Source organism: Scyliorhinus torazame, chromosome 8, assembly GCF_047496885.1.
Source record: "Scyliorhinus torazame isolate Kashiwa2021f chromosome 8, sScyTor2.1, whole genome shotgun sequence".
NCBI classification, from domain to species: Eukaryota; Metazoa; Chordata; class Chondrichthyes; order Carcharhiniformes; family Scyliorhinidae; genus Scyliorhinus; species Scyliorhinus torazame.
Genome location: NC_092714.1, coordinates 170,452,006 through 170,477,141, shown reverse-complemented (window position 1 = coordinate 170,477,141; position 25,136 = coordinate 170,452,006).

Here is a 25,136-nt window from a genome sequence, read left to right as displayed (position 1 = left end):
AACAAACCGAGTTTATTCAACCGCTCCTCATAGCTAATGTTCTCCATACCAGGCAACATTGTGGTAAATCTCTTCTGCATCCTCTCTAAAGCCTCCACAAAAGCATCTCTAAAGCTGAGTGGGCAGCACGGTAGCATTGTGGATAGCACAATTGCTTCACAGCGCCAGGGTCCCAGGTTCGATTCCAGCTTGGGCCACTGTCTGTGCGGAGTCTGCACATCCTCCCCGTATGTGCGTGGGTTTCCTCCGGGTGCTCCGGTTTCCTCCCGCAGTCCAAAGATATGCAGGTTAGGTGGATTGGCCATGATAAATTACCCTTAGTGTCCAGAATTGCCCTTAGTGTCGGGTGGGGTTACTGGGTTATTTGGGATAGGGTGGAGGTGTTGACCTTGGGTAGGGAGCTCTTTCCAAGAGCCGGTGCAGACTCGATGGGCCAAATGGCCTCCTTCTACACTGTAAATTCTATGACATCCTTCTGGTAGTGTGGCGACCAGAATTGAACACTATACTCCAAGTGTGGCCTAACTAAGGTTCTATACAGCTGCAACATTACTTGCCCATTCTTATACTCAGTACCCCGGCCAATGAAGGCAAGCATGCCGTATGCCTTCTTGACTACCTTCTCCACCTGTGTTGCCCCTTTCAGTGACCTGTGGACCTGTACTCCTAGATCTCTCTGACTTTCAATACTCTTGAGGGTTCTACCATTCACTGTAGCGAGCGTGGAAGCAGGCGAAGAGCCCGGCGATTGCGCCTGCGAATGGAGCCATCAGGCATGCGAACCAGGAACGAGCGGGGAGCCACGCGTCGGAGAAATTCGGCAGTTGCCGACCAGCCACCCTCTGGTAGGTGGATGCAGACGTTGTCTCCAGGCGCCAGGGCAGGAAGATCAGTTTCCCGAGTGTCATGTGCCATCTTCTGCTGAGCACGCTGCTGTCGCATCCTTTGCAGTACTGGAGCATAGTTGGATGTAGGGACCAGAATGGATGGCACAGTGGTCCTGAGGGCGGAACCCATCAACAGCTGGGCTGGTGAGAGGCCAGTGGCTAGTGGGGCCGAGCGATAGGCCAGCAGGGCTAAGCAGAAATCCGATCCGGCATCAGCCTTGCAGAGGAGCCGCTTGACGATGTGAACGCCCTTTTCCGCCTTTCCATTGGACTGGGGATGCAGAGGGCTGGACGTCACGTGCGTGAAGCCACACGAAGCAGCAAAAGAAGACAATTCCTGGCTTGCAAAACAGGGCCCATTGTCCGACATGACAGTAAGCGGAATGCCATGGCGAGCGAAGGTGTCTTTGCATGATGCCCTTATGTCAGCGGACGATGTCAAATCGTGCAGGCGTATGACCTCTGGATAATTCAAAAAGTAATCTATGATTATGACGTAGTCCCTGCCAAGCGCATGAAAAAGGTCCACACCCACCTTCGCCCAGGGGGACGTCACCAACTCATGGGGCTGAAGCGTCTCAGGGGGTTGCGCCGGCTGAAACCTTTGGCAGGTGGAGCAGTTGAGCACCATGTTGGCAATGTCATCGCTGATGCCCGGCCAGTATACAGCTTCTCGGACCCTCCATCTGCACTTCTCAACCCCCAGATGGCCTTCGTGTAGTTGGTCGAGGACCAGCTTGTGCATGCTGTGTGGAATCACTATCCGGTCCAGCTTTAGAAGGACACCGTCAATGACGGCCAAGTCGTCCCGGCCATTGTAGAATTGCGGGCACCCTCCCGTCATGTGGCGCATCACACGTTGTAGAAGGGAGTCAGCCGCAGTCTCCCGGCGAATACGGGCCAGACTTGAATCATCAGCTGGCAGATTTGCCGATGTGAAGGCCACCTGCGCTTCGACCTGACAGACGAACCCCTCCGAGTCGGGCGGTGTGCTCACTGCTCTGGATAGGGCATCCGCAATGATGAGATCCTTCCCCGGGGTGCAGCCCAGTTGGAAGTCGTACCTCCGGAGCTTGAGTAGGATGCGCTGGAGGCGAGGTGTCATCTCGTTCAGGTCTTTATGTATGATGCTGACCAGGGGGCGATGGTCGGTTTCCACGGTGAACTGGGGGAGACCATACACGTAGTCGTGGAACTTGTCCATGCCGGTTAACAAACCCAGGCACTCCTTCCCGATCTGTGCATAGCGCTGTTCTGTGGGGGTCATGGCCCGCGAGGCATAGGTGACCGGGGCCCATGGTGCAGTGTCATCCCGTTGCAGGAGTACCGCCCCAATGCCGGACTGGCTGGCATCAGTCGAGATCTTCGTATCACGAGAGGTGTCGAAGAACGCCAATACCGGGGCTGTGGTGAGCTTAATTATGAGCTCCTCCCATTCCTTCTGGTGTGCGGGCAGCCACTAGAACTCTGTGGACTTCTTTACGAGGTGGCGAAGAGCCGTTGTGTGGGAGGCAAGGTTAGGAATGAACTTCCCCAGGAAGTTGACCATGCGTAGGAAGCATGGCACTGCTTTCTTGTCTGCCAGCTGCGGCATGGCTGTAATGGTGCTCACCTTGTCTGCATCCGGACGCACTCCTGACCGGGATATGTGGTCCCCCAGAAACTTTAGCTCAGTTTGGCCGAAAGAACACTTGGCTCAGTTGAGGCGCAGGCTGTGTTCTCGTATCCGTGCAAAGACACGCTGGAGACGACTGATGTGCTCCTGTGGTGTGGTGGACCAGATGATGACGTCGTCAACATAGACGCGCACCCCATCATCTGTTCCATGATTCTGTGAAATACCTCGGATGCCGAGATGATGCCAAACGGCATTCTGTTATAGCAGAACCTGCCGAAAGGAGTATTGAAGGTGCACAGCTTCCTGCTGGACTGATCCAGTTGGATCTGCCAAAAACCCTTCGAGGCATCAAGCTTTGTGAAAATTTTAGCCCGGGCCATTTCGCTCGTGATCTCTTCCCGTTTGGGTATGGGGTAGTGTTCCCTCATGCTGTTGTTGTTCAAGTCTTTCGGGTCGATGCAGATCCGGAGTTCGCCAGAGGGCCTCTTAACGCACACCATGGAGCTGACCCATGGCATGGGCTCCATGACCCGGGATAGCAACCCTAGGTCCTGGAGATCCTGCAGCTGCTGCTTGAGGCGGTCTTTGAGTGGTGCTGGGACCCTGCGAGGTGCGTGAATGACCGGGGTGGCATCCGGTTTGAGCCGTATTCTGTAGGTATAGGGCAGTGTGCCCATGCCCTCGAATGTCTCCTGGTTGTGGGCGAGGAGCGAGGGGAGCTGTGCCCTAAATTCCGCATCCGGGAAGTCTGATGTGCCTTCTGGAGACAGAGTGTGTACCCGCTAAACGAGGTGGAGAACCTTGCACCCCTGTGCGCCTAGCAGGGAGTCCTTCGATGATCCAACAATCTCGAAGGACAGTGATGCTGTGTATGCATTATGTGTCACCTGGAGCTGGCAGGATCCCATGGCCAGGATAACGTTTCCGTTGTAGTCGACCATCTTACAACGGGATGGCCGAATTGGTGGTCTGACCTTCAAGGCGTAGAAGGCTGACCATGCTATTAGGTTGGCGGAGGTACCAGTGTCTAAACGGAATGTGATTGGTGATCGGTTGACCATTAGGGTGGCACACCATTCATCACCCGGATTGACACTGTTCACTGGCATCGGCTGGTGGGTCCTGCTTGGGGACATCCGGTTCCTGTCAATGACCGCAACACGGAAGGCTTCCCGATCGTCTGTATCACCGGTCTGTATATCGTCAGGGTATGACTCGGTGTATGGAGGCTGAATGGTCCGCACGTCCCTGCGAGGCTGGCGGAATTGGGGAGCGTTGGCAGGTTGAGCTGCTCGACAGCAGGCAGCGTAGTGGCCCACCTTGCCACAGCGGAGGCATTGTCGGTTCTTTGCCGGACATTGCCGCTTTAAATGCGCAGATCCACAGTTGCCGCACGTCGTGACGTCATGGCGTTCGTTAGCACCATCACGCATGCGTAGTTTGGTCCTGCGTAGAGCGCGCCTGCGCGTCACGTCCTTCTGCATTGACGTCTCTTTTGGCACGAACAAGCGCAGGAGGCCGCGGAAAGCGCGCTAAATGGCCGCCCTCATCCGGGCCACGGGCCAGGAGGAACTCGATCGCCTGGACCCGTTTGGCCTCGTAGGACCCCTGCCTTGCCGATTCGGCCGCGTAGGACCCTGCCGTGCCGATTCGGCCGCCTGGAATTGGGAGTAGCAGCTGGTCGCGTTTTCACGGAGGACGCAGGGTGGCTAGATTGAGGTGACCCCAAAAACAATCTGGTCCCGAATCATGGAATCGGAGGTGGCCTCGTAACCGCAGGACTGCGCGAGGCTACGGAGGTGTGTCAGGAAAGATTTAAAAGGCTCATCCTTACCCTGCAGGCGCTGCTGGAAGAGGTACCTCTCGAAACTCTCATTTACCTCGACGCTGAAGTGTTGCTCGAGTTTGAGAAGGACCGTCTTGTACTTCGTCTTGTCCTCACCTTCCGCGAACACCAGGGAGTTGTAGATGTGGATGGCATGTTGCCCTGCCGTGGAGAGGTGGAGGGCGATTTTCCTGGTGTCCGAAGCATTCTCCCTTTCTGTAGCTTCTAGGAAGAACTGGAAGCGCTGTTTAAACAGCTTCCAGTTGACGCCGAGGTTTCCAGTGATTTGGAGCAGCTGCGGCGGGCTGATGGTGTCCATGGCGCAGGATGGAGGATTCCTTAAGATGTGTAGGTAGGTCTCACAGTTACCGGACCCCACTCCTGGTACCATGTCGTGTTGGGTTCTCTGCTACACAGATGAACCAACACGGTTGCGGATGGTAAAACTCAGTTTTATTACTAACAATAACAACATCTGTAAACTGGTTACAGTGGTTCGTTCATTACCATCTAACCTGTGGACCTAGCCCTAAAACTATCTTGGAGAAGCACTCAGCACATGGTGACTGTCTGAGTGGCTTGCTGTGAGCTCTGTGCCCTGAGCTGTCTCCTGCTGGAATGAGCGGGAAGAGTCGTGTTCCCCGTTTTATAGTGTGTATGCTCTTGCATGTGATTGGCTGTGATGTTGTGTGTGTATTGATTGGTCCGTTGATCTGTCCATCGGTGTGTATGTATGTTTGCACCATGATGTTTATCTGAATATCATGACAACTCCCACTCCACCCGATCAAAGACCTTCATAATCACATTGAGGAGCCTCTGCACATTTGTATTTAGCTGCCTACTCTTCACGAATCCCGTCTGGTCCTCATAAATCACCCCCAGGACACAGTCCTCAATTCTCGTAGCCAGCACCTTCGCCAGCAACTTAGCGTCAACATTGAGGAGCGAGATCAGTCTATACGACCCACATTGCAATGGATCCTTGTCCCGCTTCAAGATCAAAGAAATCAGCACCCCTCCTCCCTCACCTTATTAAAAGTCCTCACTAGCAATGGGCCCAGCAGGTCTACGTATTTCCTATAAAATTCAACCGGGAACCCATCCGTCCCCGGGCCTTCCCCGCCTGCATGTTCCCCAATCCTTTAACCAGCTCCTCCAGCCCAATCGGCGCCCCAAACCAGCCACCTGCTCCTCCTCCACTCTCGGGAACCTCAGCTGATCTAGGAATCGTCGCATCCCCTCCTCCCCGCTGGGGGCTCAGACCTGTACAGATCCCCATAGAAGTCGCTAAATACAAAGAACAAAGAACAAAGAAATGTACAGCACAGGAACAGGCCCTTCGGCCCTCCAAGCCCGTGCTGACCATGCTGCCTGACTAAACTACAATCTTCTACACTTCCTGGGTCCGTATCCCTCTATTCCCATCCTATCCATGTATTTGTCAAGATGCCCCTTAAATGTGACTATCGTCCCTGCTTCCACCACCTCCTCCGGTAGCGAGTTCCAGGCACCCACTACCCTCTGTGTAAAAAACTTGCCTCGGACATCTACTCTAAACATTGCCCCTCTCACCTTAAACCTATGCCCCCGAGTAATTGACGCCTCTACTCTGGGGAAAAGCCTCTGACTATCCACTCTGTCTATGCCCCTCATAATTTTGTAGACCTCTGTCAGGTCGCCCCTCAACCTCCGTTGTTCCAGTGAGAACAAACCGAGTTTATTCAACCGCTCCTCATAGCTCCTCAATGCCCTCCATACCAGGCAACATTCTGGTAAATCTCTTCTGCACCCTCCCTAAAGCCTCCATATCCTTCTGGTAGTGTGGCGACCAGAATTGAACACTATACTCCAAGTGTGGCCTAACTAAGGTTCTATACAGCTGCAACACGACTTGCCAATTCTTATACTCAATGCCCCGGCCAATGAAGGCAAGCATGCCGTATGCCTTCTTGACTACCTTCTCCACCTGTGTTGCCCCTTTCAGTGACCTGTGGACCTGTACTCCTAGATCTCTCTGACTTTCAATACTCTTGTGGGTTCTACCATACACTGTATATTCCCTACCTGCATTAGACCTTCCAAAATGCATTACCTCACATTTGTCTGGATTAAACTCCATCTGCCATCTCTCCACCCAAGTCTCCAAACAATCTAAATCCTGCTGTATCCTCTGACAGTCCTCATCGCTATCCGCAATTCCACCAACCTTTGTGTCATCTGCAAACTTACTAATCAGACCAGTTACATTTTCCTCCAAATCATTGATATATACTACAAACAGCAAAGGTCCCAGCACTGATCCCTGTGGAACACCACTGGTCACAGCCCTCCAATTAGAAAAGCATCCTTCCATTGCTACTCTCTGCCTTCTATGACCTAGCCAGTTCTGTATCCACCTTGCCAGCTCACCCCTGATTCCGTGTGACTTCACCTTTTGTACTAGTCTACCATGAGGGACCTTGTCAAAGGCCTTACTGAAGTCCATATAGACAACATCCACTGCCCTACCTGCATCAATCATCTTTGTGACCTCCTCAAACAACTCTATCAAGTTAGTGAGACACAACCTCCCCTTCGCTAATACGACCACTTGCTTCCAAATGGGAGTAGATCCTGTCTCGAAGAATTCTCTCCAGTAATTTCCCTACCACTGTCATAAGGCTCGCCGGCCTGTAGTTCCCTGGATTATCCTAGTTTATTCTCATCGCACTCCGCACCGTATTCCCCCTTCTATCCCTAACTCCACCAATCTCCCTCGCTGCCTCCCTCTTACGAAGCTGATGTGCCAGCATCCGACTAGCCTTCTCCCCATATTCATAAACCGCCCCTTGCGCTTTCCTCCACTGTGCCTCTGCTTTCCCCGTAGTGATCAGGTCGAATTCCGTCAAGAGGTGCCGTCGCTCCCTAAGTAGCCCCTCCGCGGGGGCCTCTGCATAACTCCTGTTCACCCTTAAAATCTCGCCCACCAACCTCTCCCTCCTCTCTCTCTTCTCCCTGTGGGCCCTAATGGAGATTAGCTCTTCCCTGACCACCGCCTTCAGCGCCTCCCAGACTACCCCCACCTGCACCTCCCCATTGTCGTTGGCCTCCAAGTATCTTTCAATACACCCCCGCCCGCACACCCCCTCGTCCGCCAACAGTCCCACATCAAGGCGCCACAGCGGGCGCTGGTCCCTCCCCTCCCCCAACTCCAGCTCTACCCAATGCGGGGTGTGATCCGAGATGGCTATGGCCGAGTATTCCGTTCCCTCCATTTTCAGGATTAGCGCCCTACTCAAAATGAAAAAATCTATCCGGGAGTAGGCTCTATGGACGTGGGAAAAGAAGGAAAATTCCCTGGCCTGCGGCCTGGCAAACCTCCATGGATCCACTCCCCCCATCTGGTCCATAAACCCCCTGAGCACCTTGGCCGCAGCGGCCTCTTACCCGTCCTGGACCTAGAACGGTCCAGTGCTGGGTCCAGCACCGTGTTCAAGTCCCCCTCATTATCAAGCTTCCTACCTCCAGATCCGGAATCCGACCCAGCATGCGTTTCATAAATCCGGCATCATCCCAATTCGGGGCATATATGTTCACCAGTACCACCCGCACCCCCTGCAACCTACCACTCACCATCACATATCGACCTCCATTATCCGCTACAATATTCAGTGCCTCGAACGACACCCGCTTCCCCACCAGGATTGCAACCCCTGTGTTCTTCGCATCCAGCCCTGAATGAAAGACCTGCCCTACCCATCCCTTTCTCAGCCTAATCTGATCTGCCACCTTCAAATGTGTCTCCTGGAGCATAACCACGTCTGCCTTCAGTCCCTTTAAGTGCGTGAACACCCGGGCCCTCTTGACCGGCCCGTTCAGGCCCCTCACATTCCAAGTTATCAGCCGGATCAGGGGGCTACTGGCCCCCCCCTGCCGACTAGCCATCTCCTTTTCTAGGCCAGCCACGTGCCCGCGCCTCACGCACCCTCCAGTCCCGCAGGCGGCGGGCAGACCCCCGCCCCGACCACCTCTCCTACTTCCAGCACCCCTTTGACCAATGCAGCAGCAACCCAGTCCCCCCCCCCCCCCCCCCCCGCTAGATCCTCATCTAGCCATTTTGCTCCCCCCATGACACTCCTGTAAGTCAGCTGATCCTGCTGACCCCGGCCTCTCCCGCCATTCCATCGACCCCCCAGTGTGAGAAACCCCCACCCCTTGGCCGTCAGTGTGTGCTCCTCTCCAGCACTGCCCTTCCCCCCCCGGCCCCGCCCCCATATTTCTCTAGCGCGAAAAAGCCCGTGCTTTCCTGAGCCGGCCCCGCCCCCTCTGGCGCAGTTCCTTTTTGCGGCCTTACCCCAACTCCCCATCCCCGGGCCTCCACCCCCCCCTCTTCCTCCACGGGGCCCTGTCCCTCGAACACCGACGCCCACACTTTCCCACAGCCCCCACATCAAATCCATTCACCCACCCCCACCCAGCACCGAAACAAAAAGAACTTTCCCCAAACGCAGTAAACACAGTGAACATCCCCACACGACAAACCCTCAGTTTGAGTCCAACTTTTCAGCCTGGATAAAGTTCCATGCCCCATCAGGCGTTTCAAAATAGTGGCCGATCTTGGAACGTGACCCACAATCGCGCTGGCTGCAGCATCCTGAACTTCACCCCCTTCCGATGGAGAACCGCCTTAGCCCGGTTAAAACCAGCCCTCTTCTTAGCCACCTCCGCACTCCAGTCCTGGTAAATATGGATCTCCGTCTTCTCCCACCTGCTGCTCCGCTCTTTTTTGGCCCATCTCAGGGGACACTCCCTGTCCATAAAGCGGTGGAACCTCACCACTACAGCCCTTGGCGGCCCGTTGGCTTTGGGTCTCCTTGCCAGGACCCGATGAGCCCCATTCAGCTCCAGGGGCCTCGGGAAAGCTCCCGTGCCCATCAGTGAATTGAGCATCATGCTCATATATCCCCTGGCATCGGGCCCCTCCACTCCTTCAGGGAGACCCAGAATCCAAAGATTCTTCCTCATGGTTTAGGCACCATCTCTATGGGTGAGCTCCATTGGCTGCAACCCACTTCAATTATGCCATTTTTAAGTATACTCTCAATCTCTTTGCTAACCTGTCGTAATTTTATAGGATTAAGTCTATATGGATGTTATTTGATAGGAACAGCATTTCCCACATCTACATCATGTATAGCCATTTTACTACTTCCCAATTTATCTCTACAAACTTGCCCATGTGATATCAATAACTCTTTCAGGTCAGTTTGTTTTTCCTCTGGAAGGTAACTTAACAATTCATCCCAATTTTTAAGAACATCCTCATTTTCCAATTTAATTTGAGGTTGATGAACGATCAATGACCACTAAAGCGAGCTTGTAGACCAACTGAAGGCTTTAATAAGCTAGATGTTTTCCCCAGCAGCTCAGGTACAGAAAGAAGGCTGCTGGAGTGGCACGGGCTCTTATACCCCACCTTGCAGGGTGGAGCTACCATACAGCTTGACCAATAGGAAACATACAATATCTACCAATGGTGTTCCAGCATTACCAGGTACCGTAATACCTCTACACAGACTACTACCACATTCATCCCCCATTAAAAAAGAGTCCAGCGGCAGTGGTGGCTTGACATTACAACATGGTAACATGGTAGAAATTATAGGTATGGAGGTACCGTAATACCTCCGTACAGCGTTTTGTAACTACTTACACATTCACAATTAACTATATACTTTAAAATGAAGCAATCAGTCGATCGAGGGCCCTGGTTGTCCTCTGTGAACGTCGAAGCTTTGGTGGTGGCACGGGTGGAGGCTCGCTCATCTGTAACTCCGGGAGCGTGGCCTCGATCTCTGTGGCAGCTTCAACACCCCTAGGCGGCGCTGATGGGGAAAACGGTTGACCTGGGAAGGGAGCGTCTGCGGGGTGCGTCAGTGAGTGGGGGGGCCTAGACGGGGCCGGCGGAAGGACTGATCCTCCTGTAAGGTACACTGGTGGGAGGGAGGGTGGGACTGGTGGCTGGTGTGTGCGTAGGGATCCGGCGGGCGCCAGGTCTCGTAGGGAGACCGTATCTTGTCGGCCATCGGGGTACGCCACGTAGGCGTACTGGGGGTTAGCGTGGAGAAGATGGACCCTCTCGACCAACGGGTCCGACTTGTGCGCCCGCACGTGTTTTCGGAGCAGGATGGGTCCGGGAGCTGCCAGCCAGGTCGGGAGCGAGGTCCCAGAGGAGGACTTCCTGGGGAAGACAAGGAGACGTTCATGAGGTGTTTGGTTGGTTGTGGTACAAAGCAGTGACCGGATGGAATGGGGGGCATCCAGGAGGACTTCCTGCCAGCGGGAGACTGGGAGATTCCTGGACCATAGGGCCAGTAGGACGGTCTTCCAGACCATTCCGTTCTCCCTCTCTACATGTCCGTTACCCCAGGGGTTGTAACTGGTCGTCCTGCTCGAGGCGATGCCCTTGCTCAGCTGGAATTGACGCAGTTTGTCGCTCATAAAGGAGGACCCCCTATCACTGTGTATGGAAGCGGGGCACCCGAACAGTGTAAAGATGTTATGGAGGGCATTGATGACAGTGGTTGCGGTCATGTCGGGGCAGGGGATGGCGAATGGGAACCAGGAGTACTCGCCAATTACGTTCAGGAAGTACGTGTTGCGGTCGGTGGAGGGGAGGGGGCCTTTGATGTCCATGCTGAGGCGTTCAAAGGTACGGGAAACCTTTAAAAGATGCGCTTTCTCTGGCCGGTAGAAGTGCGGTTTGCACTCTGCGCAGATTTGGCAGTCCCTGGTGACTGTCCTGACATCCTCGATGGAGTAGGGCAGGTTGCGGGTCTTGATAAAATGGAAAAAGCGAGTGACCCCCGGGTGGCAGAGGTCCTCGTGGAGGGCTCGGAGGCGGTCCACTTGTGCGTTGGCACATGTGCCACGGGACAGGGCATCAGAAGGCTCGTTTAGCTTCCCGGGACGATACAAGATCTCGTAGTTGTAGATGGAGAGTTCGATCCTCCACCGCAAGATCTTATCAATTTTTATCTTGCGCCGCTGTGCATTATCAAACATGAAAGCAACCGACCAGTTGAGGTCAGTGAGGAGAGCGGATTTCGGAAGCATGGCGGGTATGTGAGAAGAAGGCCACGGGTCTGCCCGCTTGGTTGAGAGTAGCCGCCAAAGCTACGTCAGACACGTCGCTCTCAACCTGGAAGGGGAGGGACTCATCGATGGTGTGCATCGTGGCCTTTGCAATGTCTGCTTTGATGTGGCTGAAGGCCTGGCGGGCCTCTATCGACAGGGGAAAAACTGTGGATTGGATCAGGGGACGGGCATTGTCCGCATAGTTGGGGACCCACTGGGCATAGTAAGAGAAAAACCCTAGGCAGAGCTTCAGGGCCGTGGAGCAGTGAGGGAGGGGGTTCTCCATAAGGGGGCGCATGCGTTCAGGGTCGGGGCCTTTAACTCCATTTTGCACTACATAGCCGAGGATGGCTAGGCGGTCGATGCTAAACACGCATTTATCCTTGTTATCCATAAGGTTAAGAATCTTTGCGGTCTGGAGAAATTTACGGAGGTTGGTGTCGTGGTCCTGCTGGTCATGGCCGCAGATGGTGATATTATCGCGATACGGGAATGTTGCCCGTAAACCGTACCAGTCAACCATTTGATCCATCTCGCGCTGGAAGACCGAGACCCCGTTAGTGACATCGAAGGGAACCCTTAAGAAGTGGTAGAGCCGCCCATCTGCCTCGAACGCAGTGTATTTGCGGTCACTAGTGCGGATGGGGAGCTGGTGGTAGGCGGACTTAAGATCCACCGTGGAGAAGACCTTGTAATGCGCGATCCTGTTTATCAGGTCGGATATGCGGGGGAGAGGGTACGCGTCCAGCTGCGTAAACCTGTTGATGGTCTGACTGTAGTCGATGACCATCCTATGCTTCTCCCCGATCGCTACTTGAGCTCTCCAGGGACTGTTGCTAGCTTCAATGACTCCTTCCCTCAGTAGCCTTTGGACCTCTGACCTAATAAAGATCCAATCCTGGGCACTGTACCGCCTGCTCCTGGTGGCGACGGTTTGCAATCCAGGGTGAGGTTCGCAAACAGGGAAGGCGGATTGACCTTGAGGGTCGCGAGGCCGCAGACAGTGAGTGGGGTATAGGGCCACCAAATTTGAAAGTTAGACTTTGGAGATTACACTGGAAGTCTAAACCTAGGAGTGTGGCCGCGCAGAGGTGGGGAAGAATGTAGAGCCAGTAATTTTTACACTCCCTTCCCTGGACAGTGAGGTTTGCTACACAAAACCCCTTTATCTCTACTGAGTGGGAACCGGAGGCCAGGGAGATTTTTTGATTAATGGGGTGGACGAGGAAAGAACAGCGCCTTACCGTGTCGGGGTGAATGAAGTTCTCCATGCTCCCAGAGTCGATTAAGCAGGACGTCTCGTGCCCGTTGATTGGTACTGTTGTTGTAGCAGTTGAGAGTGTTCGAGGCCGGGACTGGTCCAGGGTCACCGAGGCTAATCGCAGCAGTTGAGTGTTCTCTTCGGGCAGTGTGTGGTCAGCCGAGCTGGGGTCCTGGGAGTTCATCCAAGATGGCGGCTCCCATTGGTCGCACATGGCTAGGGGTGCATAAAATGGCGGCGCTCAACCATCGAAGGTGGCATCCGCTTGACAAGATGGCGGCGCCAGGGGGCCGCACGTGGTCCTGGAAGAGGAAGATGGCGACGCCCGCTGGCCGCACGGGGACCGTGGAGAGGTTTGGGTTGGCAGTCCACATTCGCCACCGGAGACCGCGGCGACCGCACGGGCCTGGCATACCACCACGAAGTGGCTCTTTTTACCGCATCCCTTAAGGTGGATGCGTGGGCCGGGCAGCGCTGCAGAGGGTGCTTGGTCTGCCCACAAAAATAGCAGCGGGGCCCCCGGGGTTGCCAGGCCGCATTGCAGCACAAGCTTGTGGGGGGATAGGGAATGTCTCGGGGTCGGCTGCGGAGGGGTTCCACGCTGCCCAGGGGGCTGCCGCGCGGTCGGGAACGTAAACCCGGGCGTTCCGGGAGGCCACATCCAGGGAGCCTGCAAGGGCCCGTGCCTCCTTGAGGCCTAGGGTGTCTTTTTCCAGCAATCGCTGGCGGATTTGGGAGGACAGCATACCTGCCACGAAAGCATCCTGGGTCAAGAGTTCTGTGTGGTCTCTCGCCGAAACTTGCGGGCAGCTGCAGTTTCTCCCCAACACCAGGAGCGCACGGTAGAGTTCTTCCAGCGATTCCCCAGGGATTTGTCGCCTCGTTGCTAGCAGATGTTGGGCGTAGACCTGGTTTACCAGGCAAATATAATGTCCTTTTAGCAGCTCCATTGCTGCATCAAAGTTGTCCACGTCCTCGATGAGTGTGTAAATTTCCGGGCTCACCCTCGAGCGCAGGACTTGCAATTTCTGTTCTCCCGTGGGTGTGTTTTCGGCCGTTCCGAGATCATAGATTATCATAGAATTTACAGTGCAGAAGGAGGCCATTCGGCCCATCGAGTCTGCACCGGCTCTTGGAAAGAGCATCCTACCCAAGGTCAACACCTCCACCCTATCCCCATAACCCAGTAACCCCACCCAACACTACGGGCAATTTTGGACACTAAGGGCAATTTATCATGGCCAATCCACCTAACCTGCACATCTTTGGACTGTGGGAGGAAACCGGAGCACCCGGAGGAAACCCACGCACACACGGGGAGAATGTGCAGACTCCGCACAGACAGTGACCCAAGCCGGAATCAAACCTGGGACCCTGGAGCTGTGAAGCAATTGTGCGATCCACAATGCTACCGTGCTGCCCCACGGGGATATCCTTTAAAACACACCAGCCAGTGCTTGAAGGTTGCCGCTGAGTTCACCGCGTGGGGGCTGAGTTGCAGACATCTGGCTTAATTCGGAGCTCCATCCTTTTAAATCTAGCTTATTAAATTGATGCACGATCAATGACCACTAAAGCGAGGTTGTAGTCCAACTGAAGGCTTTAATGAGCTAGATGTTTCCCCCAGCAGCTCAGTTACAGAAAGAAGGCTGCTGGGGCGGCACGGGCTCTTATACCCCGCCTTGCAGGGCAGAGCTACTATACAGCTTGACCAACAGGAAACATACAATATCTACCAATGGTGTTCTAGCATTACCAAGTACCGTAATACCTCTACACAGACTACGACCACAGAGGTATGTCAAATTCACTGTCATCTGGATTTGGTTCGTCACTTTGAGTTAGAATAATTGAAACCTCCTTTTTCTCTCCTTCCCTCTCAAAGTACCTTTTAAGCATATTGACATGACACATTCGGTGAGTCTTCCGTCTATCTGGTGTTTTTACCACATATTTCACGTCACTTAATTTCCATTCAATCTGATACGGTCCACAAAACCTAGCTTTTAAAGGCTCCCCTACCACTGGTAACAACACTAAAATGTTATCTCAATTGGCAAAACTACGAACTTTGGATTTCTTGTCCGCTACCCGTTTCATCACATTTTGTGCAACTTTCAAATGTTGTCTAGCCAATTCACCTGCTCTATTTAATCATTCCCTAAAATTTGACACGTAATCCAATAGTGTAATTTCCGATTTCTCACCCACCAATTTTTCTTTAATCCATTTAAGTGGTCCTCTTACCTCATGACCAAAAATTAGTTCAAAAGGACTACATTTGGTTGACTCATTAGGTGCATCCCTAATTGCAAACAGTACGAATGGAATTCTTTTATCCCAATCCTCTGGATAATCTTGACAATACGCCCTCAACATTGTCTTTAATGTCTGATGCCACCTTTCTAACGCTCCCTGCGATTCTGGATGGTACGCAGTTGATTTAAATTGTTTTATTCCTAAACTATCCATAACCTCTTTGAATAACTTTGAGGTAAAATTTGATCCTTGATCCGATTGAATTTCTGTGGGTAGTCCATATCTAGTAAAGAATTTAAGTAACTCCTCCACAATCTTTTTAGCTGTAATATTACGTACTGGAATGGCCTCTGGAAACCTAGTCGACACATCCATTATCGTCAAAAGTTATTGATTCCCACTTTTTGTTTCAGGAAGCGGTCCTACACAGTCGATTAGAACCCTTGTAAAATGTTCCTCAAATGCTGGAATGGGTATTAAGGGCGCTGGTTTTATCACTTATAGGTTTCCCTATCACTTGACATGTGTGACAAAATTTAACTACATCTTTATGTAGTCCAGGCCAATAAAAATGTTTCTGGATTTTAGCTTGAGTCTTCCTTATCCCCAAATGACCTCCCACTGCTACCTCATCTGCCACTCGCAACACCTCCTTTCTCTCCACTACCGGCAATACTGCTTGATTAACTTCTGCCCACTTTTCATCCGCCTGCATATGTACAGGTCTCCATTTTCTCATCAAGACATCACTTTTACGGTAGTAACACTCTGGTATACTCTCAGATTCCTCTTCCGTATATGCTTTCTGATATATCCGTTTTATTTCTACATCTTTCTGTTGTAACTCCGCCAATTTTCCTGAACTAAAAATATCTGCCTCATCCTCCACCTGTTCTTGTTCTTTTTCAACCATCTGATCAAAAATCGTTTCTGATAATTGCACTTCCACTTCATCTTCACTCTTTGATTTCTCCTCTTGAATTAACCTGTGACTTTGCGACCTTGTTACTACACAACCCAGAAAAATCCCAGGATATTCGTCCTTCAACACTTCAATTGTCTGATTTTCCACTGGCTTATCAACCACAGTAGGCATCACTCCCACTTGCGATCCAGCTATATCATTACCCAAGATAAACTATATTCCTGGACAAGATAGTTTCTCTATTACTCCGACTACCACTTCACCACTCTTCACTGGACTTTCCAGCCTTACCTTATCTAATGGAACGCTACTCCTCTCACCCTGAATTCCACATATCACCATTTTTTCTGGCAACATTCTTCCCAAACTACATAATTCCTCATCTCTTACATTGAAGATTGACTAGCTCCTGTATCTCTTAAAATTGTGACTTCTTTACCTGCTCTTCCTGATACACATGAGTAAACTTTACCCGCACAAGTACATTCTTTAAAGACATCTGGCATCTTCTTATCAATTACTTCTTGAACAGGCTGTACAATCGTTTGCACCTCCTTCGCCTCCCTTGGGCTTCCCTTTACCACTCTAACAAACCCCACTGTCTTATCTTGTTTTACCACATCAGCCTTCCCAGTGGGTTTTTTCAACCACCAACACTGTGACTTTCCATGGCCTAGTTTATTACAGTGAAAACATCTGAAACTTTTCATTTCTCTTCCACCCTCCTGGATTCCTTTTTTAATCTGAGGTACATTCTCTTTATTATCTCCCATCAGATCACCTTTACCGTTACCACTTGAGTATTTCTCATGTCCCCAGTTTCTATCCCTCACCGGCTGAAACTGATGTCGGAAACCAAGCCTTGATTTATGAACTAATTCATAATCATCTGCCACTTCTGCTGCTAATCTCGCAGTTTAACCCTCTGCTCTTCCACATGAGTACTCACTACATCAGGAATTGAATTTTTAAACTCCTCCAAAAGTATAATTTCTCTGAAAGCTTCATACGTTTGGTCTATTTTCAAAGCCCTTTTCCACCTATCAAAATTACTCTGTTTGACCACATTCTTTCCTTAAATTTCTAAACCTTTGTCTGTAAGCTTCAGGCACGAGCTCATATGCACCATGATGGATTTTTTCACCTCCTCATACGTTCCAGATACCTCCTCCGGTAGTGATGCAAACACTTCACTAGCTCTACCTACCAGCTTTGTTTGAATCAGTAATACTCTTCTTTTCTTTGAGAAGGTGACTGAACAGGTAGACGAGGGTAGAGCAGTTGATGTGGTGTATATGGATTTCAGCAAAGCGTTTGATAAGGTTCCCCACTGTAGGCTATTGCAAAAAATACGGAGGCTGGGGATTGAGGGTGATTTAGAGATGTGGATCAGAAATTGGCTAGCTGAAAGAAGACAGAGGGTGGTGGTTGATGGGAAATGTTCAGAATGGAGTACAGTCACAAGTGGAGTACCACAAGGATCTGTTCTGGGGCCGTTGCTGTTTGTCATTTTTATCAATGACCTAGAGGAAGGCGCAGAAGGGTGGGTGAGTAAATTTGCAGACGATACTAAAGTCGGTGGTGTTGTCGATAGTGTGGAAGGATGTAGCAGATTACAGAGGGATATAGATAAGCTGCAGAGCTGGGCCGAGAGGTGGCAAATGGAGTTTAATGTAGAGAAGTGTGAGGTGATTCACTTTGGAAGGAATAACAGGAATGCGGAATATTTGGCTAATGGTAAAGTTCTTGAAAGTGTGGATGAGCAGAGGGATCTAGGTGTCCATGTACATAGATCCCTGAAAGTTGCCACCCAGGTTGATAGGGTTGTGAAGAAGGCCTATGGAGTGTTGGCCTTTATTGGTAGAGGGATTGAGTTCCGGAGTCGGGAGGTCATGTTGCAGCTGTACAGAACTCTGGTACGGCCGCATTTGGAGTATTGCGTACAGTTCTGGTCACCGCATTATAGGAAGGACGTGGAGGCTTTGGAGCGGGTGCAGAGGAGATTTACCAGGATGTTGCCTGGTATGGAGGGAAAATCTTATGAGGAAAGGCTGATGGACTTGAGGTTGTTTTCGTTGGAGAGAAGAAGGTTAAGAGGAGACTTAATAGAGGCATACAAAATGATCAGGGGGTTGGATAGGGTGGACAGTGAGAGCCTTCTCCCGCGGATGGATATGGCTGGCACGAGGGGACATAACTTTAAACTGAGGGGTAATAGATATAGGACAGAGGTCAGAGGTAGGTTCTTTACGCAAAGAGTAGTGAGGCCGTGGAATGCCCTACCTGCTACAGTAGTGAACTCGCCAACATTGAGGGCATTTAAAAGTTTATTGGATAAACATATGGATGATAATGGCATAGTGTAGGTTGGATGGCTTTTGTTTCGGTGCAACATCGTGGGCCGAAGGGCCTGTACTGCGCTGTATTGTTCTATGTTCTATGTTCTACCCACATGTCCTGTGGCCATTTCATTTGTTTAGCTACCTTCTCAAATGAAATGAAAAAGGCTTCTACCTCCTTCTCGTCAAACCTTGGCAATGCTTGGACATATTTAAATAGATCCCCACCACGTCTTCGACTATGACGCTCTGTCTCACTATCGTCATCAATCTCATCCAACTGTATGTTTCCCTTTGCGTCTGCCAATTTTAACTGATTTTCATGTTTCATAGCCATTTTATGAAGTTCAAACTCTCTCTCTTTTTCCTCTCTATCTCTATCACTTTCTTTGTTTCTTTTGTCTCTCTCCTTTTCTTTTTCCTCTCTATCTCTATCTCTTTCTTTGTTTCTTTCTTCTCTCTCCTTTTCTTTTTCTCTCATTGCATATTCAAGCTGCTTTAATTATTTTTCATGTTCAAATTGCTTAATCTGCAACTGGAGCTTTGCCATTTCTAATGGGTCAGAATGGATCTCAGGCAAATCGCGGTAAGTACCTCATCTTTTCACAGTTTGCCAGGCAATGTTAACTGCAATGCTTTTGCCAAATCTAACAGTCTGCTGTTGGTCTCTGTCCGTAAGGTATTGCGTGTTACCGTGTCCACCCCCAAAAACCCCTGAGCCTCTGAAAGAGTCATTGTCCACAACGCACTCCCCACTTAAAGTAAAATACCACACCTGAAAATCAACCACAATATGCTCACCCCCCACTGTCTTTAAGTTCGTTAAGCCACTCCAATGGATAGACTTTTATCCGGACGGGCTCCCAATTGTTATGGGTCCGGGTTTACAGAATCCCAAAGTGTTTCATGGAGTTCAACCAACCCACAACTTTTAATAGATTGTGGTGTGGGAAGCACACAGCGTACTCTCCAGGTGTGATACAGCAGAGATGGACAAATGGTTTTTAAAACAAAACAATGTTTATTCTAAAAACTCAAGTTCACCTTTTAAAAACAAACATTGAATATCTTAACACCCATTACTTCAAAGATAACCCCAAAAGACTACAACATTAAATACTCCTTCAAACTGTTCCTTTAAACATCCAAAAGACTTCAAACCTTCAAAAATAAGAACACATCAGGCTTCATTCAATATATTTCTAGTCTTTGGATTTGCAGACATCCACAGACCAGCTCTGTGTTTCTTCCTGCAGCTCTCAGCAAAACACACAGACACTCCCAGCTGCCTTCACAAACTGAAACTCAAAAACCAGAAGTGAGCTCAGCTCCCCCCACCCTCTGACATCACTTCAGTAATATGATCAGCTCCATTTCTTAAAGTTACATTGCTTAAACATTCATTTCTTAAAGGTACTCTCACACGACACTTGAACAAGCTCCATTTTTCATTTGTGCCTTTTCCTGCAGTTTCTGTTCCCATCTTATGCTCCCTAATTCTTGCCTAATCGCATCATAATTACCCTTCCCCAAATTGTAAACTTGCCCTGCCGTATGGCCCTATCCCTCTCCATTGCAATAGTGAAAGACGCCGAATTGTGGCCACTATCTCCAAAGTGCTCTCCCACAAATAAATCTAACACTTGGCCCGGTTCATTACCCAGTACCAAATCCAATGTGGCCCCACCTCTTGTCGGCCTATCCACATATTGTGTCAGGAAACCCTCCTGCACACACTGTACAAAAACTGCCCCATCCGAACCGTTCGGCCTATCGAGGTTCCAATCAATATTTGGAAAATTAAAGTCACCCATGGCAACTACCCTGAGACCTCCACACCTATCCATAATCTGCTTTGCAATTTCTTCCTCCACATCTCTATTACTATTTGGGGGCCTATAGAAAACTCCTAACAATGTGACCGCACCTTTCCTATTTCTAACTTCAGCCCATATTACCTCAGTAGGCAGATCCCCCTCAAACTGCCTTTCGACAGCCGTTAAACTATCCTTGATGACCAATGTTACTCATCCACCTCTTTTATCACCTTCCCTACTCTTACTGAAACATCTATACCCCGGAACTTCCAACAGCCATTCCTTTCCCTGTTCTAACCATGTCTCCGTAATGGCCACAACATCGTAGTCCCAAGCTCCAAGTTCACCTACCTTATTCCGGATGCTCCTTGTATTAAAGTAGACACACTTCAACCCACCTTCCTGTCTGCCGGTACACTCCTGCGACCTTAATACCCTCCTCAGTACCTCACTACTCTCAACACTGGCCTCTGGACTACAGCTCGTTTTCCCATCCCCCTGACAAATTAGTTTAAACCCCCCCCCCCCCCCCCCCCCCGAAGAGCCGTAGCAAATTTTCCTCCCAGGATATTGGTGTCCCTCTGGTTCCGGTGCAAACCGTCCCGTTTGTACAGGTCCCACCTTCCCCAGAATGTGCTCCAATTATCCACGTAACTGAAACCCTCCCTCCTGCACCATCCCTGCAGCCACGTGTTTATCTGCACTCTCTCCCTGTTCCGCACCTCACTATCACGTGGCACCGGCAACAAACCAGAGATGACAACATGGTTTGTCGTGGCTCTCAGCTTCCACCCTAGCTCCCTAAATTCCTGTTTTAAATCCCCGTCCCTTCTCTTAGCTATGTCGTTGGTACCGATGTGTACCACGACTTGTGACTGTTCCCCCTCCCCCTTAAGGATTCTGAAAACACAGTCCGAGACGTCACGGACCCTGGCACCCGGGAGGCAACATACCATCCGTGAGTCTCTTTCGTTGCAACAGAACCGTCTATCTGTCCCTCGAACTATCTAGTCCCCAATAACTATTGCTCTCCTGCTCTCCCCCCTTTCCCTTCTGTGCCACAGGGACGGACTCAGTGCTGGAGGTCTGGTCACCGCGGCTTACCCCTGGTAAGTCCCCCCCTCCCCCACCAGTATCCAAAGCGGTATACTTGTACCTAAGGGGAATGACCACAGGGGATCCCTGTACTGAATGCTTCCTCCCAGCCCCTCGCACCGTCACCCATCTATCTTCATTCTTCGCAGTAACTACATCCCTGAAGCTACTATCTATGACCGCCTCTGCCTCCCGAATGATCCAAAGTTCATCCAGCTCAAGCTCCAGGTCCCTAATGCGGTTTCTGAGGAGCTGGAGATGGGTGCACTTCCCACAAGTGAAATCAGCAGGGATACTGATGGCGTCCCTCACCTCAAACATTCTGCAGGAGGAACATTGCACTGCCTTCCCTGCCATCCCCACTAGATAACTTGCCGTATAAAACAAGAAAAAGAAAGAAAGAGCTTACCTGGTATTCACTCACTCCCTTAGGTTAGAGGAGGTGGATACATACCAATACATGCCAATATATGATAAAGCCCCACTGAAGAATTTCCAGAAGCAACATAAATATTAATTTAAAGTTTGATGAAATAATGTTTATTTTACTGGATTGACAAACGCACTGATCAAATCAAAGGTATTAAAGATTGACTCAAACCAATCAACGTGTTACAGGGGCAAGGAATAGATTGACTTAGATTGATAACAAACTTCTCAAAAAGTCTTGGTTACGGACCATAAGTTTGTTCATGAATCATTCATTACTTTTGCCTAAAAGCTATCTACAATCTAGTATCTATTGGTTTACATTCTATCTTTAAACTGCACTGCCTGTCTTGAACTGTGCCTAAGAACTGTTGCTGTATTTTGAATTCAATTTATCTGTAATTAATAAGGACAATCATCTCGAACAAGCCTTCTGCAGGCGGGGGCTAAATTGTGAATGTTTTAAATTCTGTAACAAGAACCCCTTTTATAATCGATCAATAGATACACAAATAAACTACTTTTCACTGTTGGTGTGTTGCCTCCCAGGTGCCAGGGTGCGCGATGTCTCGGATCGTGTTTTCGGGATTCTTAAGGGGGAGGGGGAGCAGCCCCAAGTTGTGGTCCACATAGGTACAAATGACAGGTAGGAAAAGGGATAGGAATGTAAGGCAGGAATTCAGGGAGCTAGGCCTGAAACTTAGATCTAGGACAAACAGAGTTATTTTCTCTGGGTTGTTACCCGTGGCAATTGATAGCGAGACGAGGAATAGGGAGAGAGAGGAGTTGAACACGTGGCTACAGGGATGGTGCAGGAGGGAGGGTTTCAGATTTCTGGATAATTGGGGCTCATTCTGGGGTCGGTGGGACCTCTACAAACGGGATGGTCTACACCTGGACCAGAGGGGAACCAATATCCTGGGGGGGAAATTTGCTAATGCTCTTCGGGAGGGTTTAAACTAGTTCAGCAGGGGATTGGGAACCTGAATTGGAGCTCCAGTATACAGGAGGTTGAGAGTAATGAGGTCATGAGTCAGGTTTCAAAGTTGCAGGAGTGCAACGGCAGGCAGGAAGGTGGTTTAAAGTGTGTCTTCTTCAATGCCAGGAGCATCCGGAATAAGGTGGGTGAACTTGCGGCATGGGTTGGTACCTGGGATTTTGATGTTGTGGCCATTTCAGAGACATGGATAGAGCAGGGACAGGAATAGTTGTTGCAGGTGCTGTGGTTTAGATATTTCACTAAGCTCAGGGAAGGTGGTAAAAGAGGGGGAGGGGTGGCATTGTTAGTCAAGGACAGTATTACGGTGACAGAAAGGACGTTTGATGAGGACTCGTCTACTGAGGTAGTATGGGCTGAGGCTAGAAACAGGAAAGGAGAGGTCACACTGTTAGGGGTTTTCTATGGGCCTCCAAAAAGTTCCAGAGATGTAGAAGAAAGGATTGCAAAGATGATTCTGGATAGGAACGAAAACAACAGTGTAGTTGTTATGGGGGACTTTAACTTTCCAAATATTGACTGGAAACGCTATAGTTCGAGTACTTTAGATGAGTCTGTTTTTGTCCAATGTGTGCAGGAGGGTTTCCTGACACAGGATATAGATAGGCCAACGAGAGGCGAAGCCATATTGGATTTGGTACTGGGTAATGAACCAGGACAGTTGTTAGATTTGGAGGTAGGTGAGCACTTTGGTGATAGTGACCACAATTCGATTACGTTCACTTTAGTGATGGAAAGGGATAGGTATATACCGCAGGGCAAGAGTTATATCTGGGGGAAAGGCAATTATGATGCGATGAGGCAAGACTTAGGATGCATCGGATGGAGAGGAAAACACCAGGGGATGTGCACAATGGAAATGTGGAGCTTGTTCAAGGAACAGCTACTGCGTGTCCTTGATAAGTATGTACCTGTCAGACAGGGAGGAAGTGGTCGAGCAATGGAACCGTGGTTTACTAAAGCAGTCAAAAGACTTGTCAAGAGGAAGAAGGAGGCTTATGTAAAGATGAGACATGAAGGTTCAGTTAGGGCGCTCGAGAGTTACAAATTAGCTAGGAAGGACCTAAAGAAAGAGCTAAGAAGAGCCAGGAGGGGACATGAAAAGTCTTTGGCAGGTAGGATCAAGGATAACCCTAAAGCTTTCTATAGATATGTCAGGAATAAACGAATGACTAGGGTAAGAGTAGGGCCAGTCAAGGACAGTAGTGGGAAGTTGTGCTTGGAGTCCGAGGAGATAGGAGAGGTGCTAAATAAATATTTTTCGTCATTATTCACACAGGAAAAAGACAATGTTGTCGAGGAGAATACTGAGATTCAGGCTACTAGACTAGAAGGGCTTGAGGTTCATAAGGGGGAGGTGTTAGCAATTCTGGAAAGTGTAAAAATAGATAAGTCCCCTGGACTGAATGGGATTTATCCTAGGATTCTCTGGGAACCTAGGGAGGAGATTACTGAGCCTTTGGCTTTGATCTTTAAGTCATCTTTGTCCACAGGAATAATGCCAGAAGACTGGAGGATAGCAAATGTTGTCCCCTTGTTCAAGAAGGGGAGTAGAGACAACCCCGGTAACTATAGACTAGTGAGCCTTACTTCTGTTGTGGGCAAAATCTTGGAAAGGTTTAGAAGAGATAGGATGTATAATCATCTGGAAAGGAATAATTTGATTAGAGATAGTCAACACGGTTTTGTGAAGGGTAGGTCGTGCCTCACAAACCTTATTGAGTTCTTTGAGAAGGTGACCAAACAGGTGGATGAGGGTAAAGCAGTTGATGTGGTGCATATGGATTTCAGTAAAGCGTTTGATAAGATTCCCCATGGTAGGCTACTGCAGAAAATACGGAGGCATGGGATTCAGGATGATTTAGCAGTTTGGATCAGAAATTGGCTAGCTGGAAGAAATCAAAGGGTGGTGGTTGATGGGAAATGTTCAGACTGGAGTCCAGTTACTCGTGGTGTACCACAAGGATCTGTTTTGGGGCCACTGCTGTTTGTCATTTTTATAAATGACCTGTAGGAGGGCGTAGAAGGATGGGTGAGTAAATTTGCAGATGACACTAAAGTCGGTGGAGTTGTGGACAGTGCAGAAGGATGTTACAAGTTACAGAGGGACATAGATAAGCTGCAGCGCTGGGCTGAGAGGTGGCAAATGGAGTTTAATGCAGAAAAGTGTGAGGTGATTCATTTTGGAAGGAATAACAGGAAGACAGAGTACTGGGCTAATGGTAAGATTCTTGGCAGTGTGGATGAGCAGAGAGATCTCGGTGTCCATTTACATAGAGGTGACTTAATTGAGGCATACAAGATGATCAGAGGATTAGATAGGGTGGACAGTGAGAGCCTTTTTCCTCCGATGATGATGTCTATCACGAGGGGACATAGCTTTAAATTGAGGGGAGATAGATATAGGACAGATGTCAGAGGTAGGTTCTTTACTCAGAGAGTAGTAAGGGCATGGAATGCCCTGCCTGCAACAGTAGTGCACTCGCCAACACTAAGGGCATTCAAATGGTCATTGGATGGACATATGGACGATAAGGGAATAGTGTAGATGGGCTTTAGAGTGGT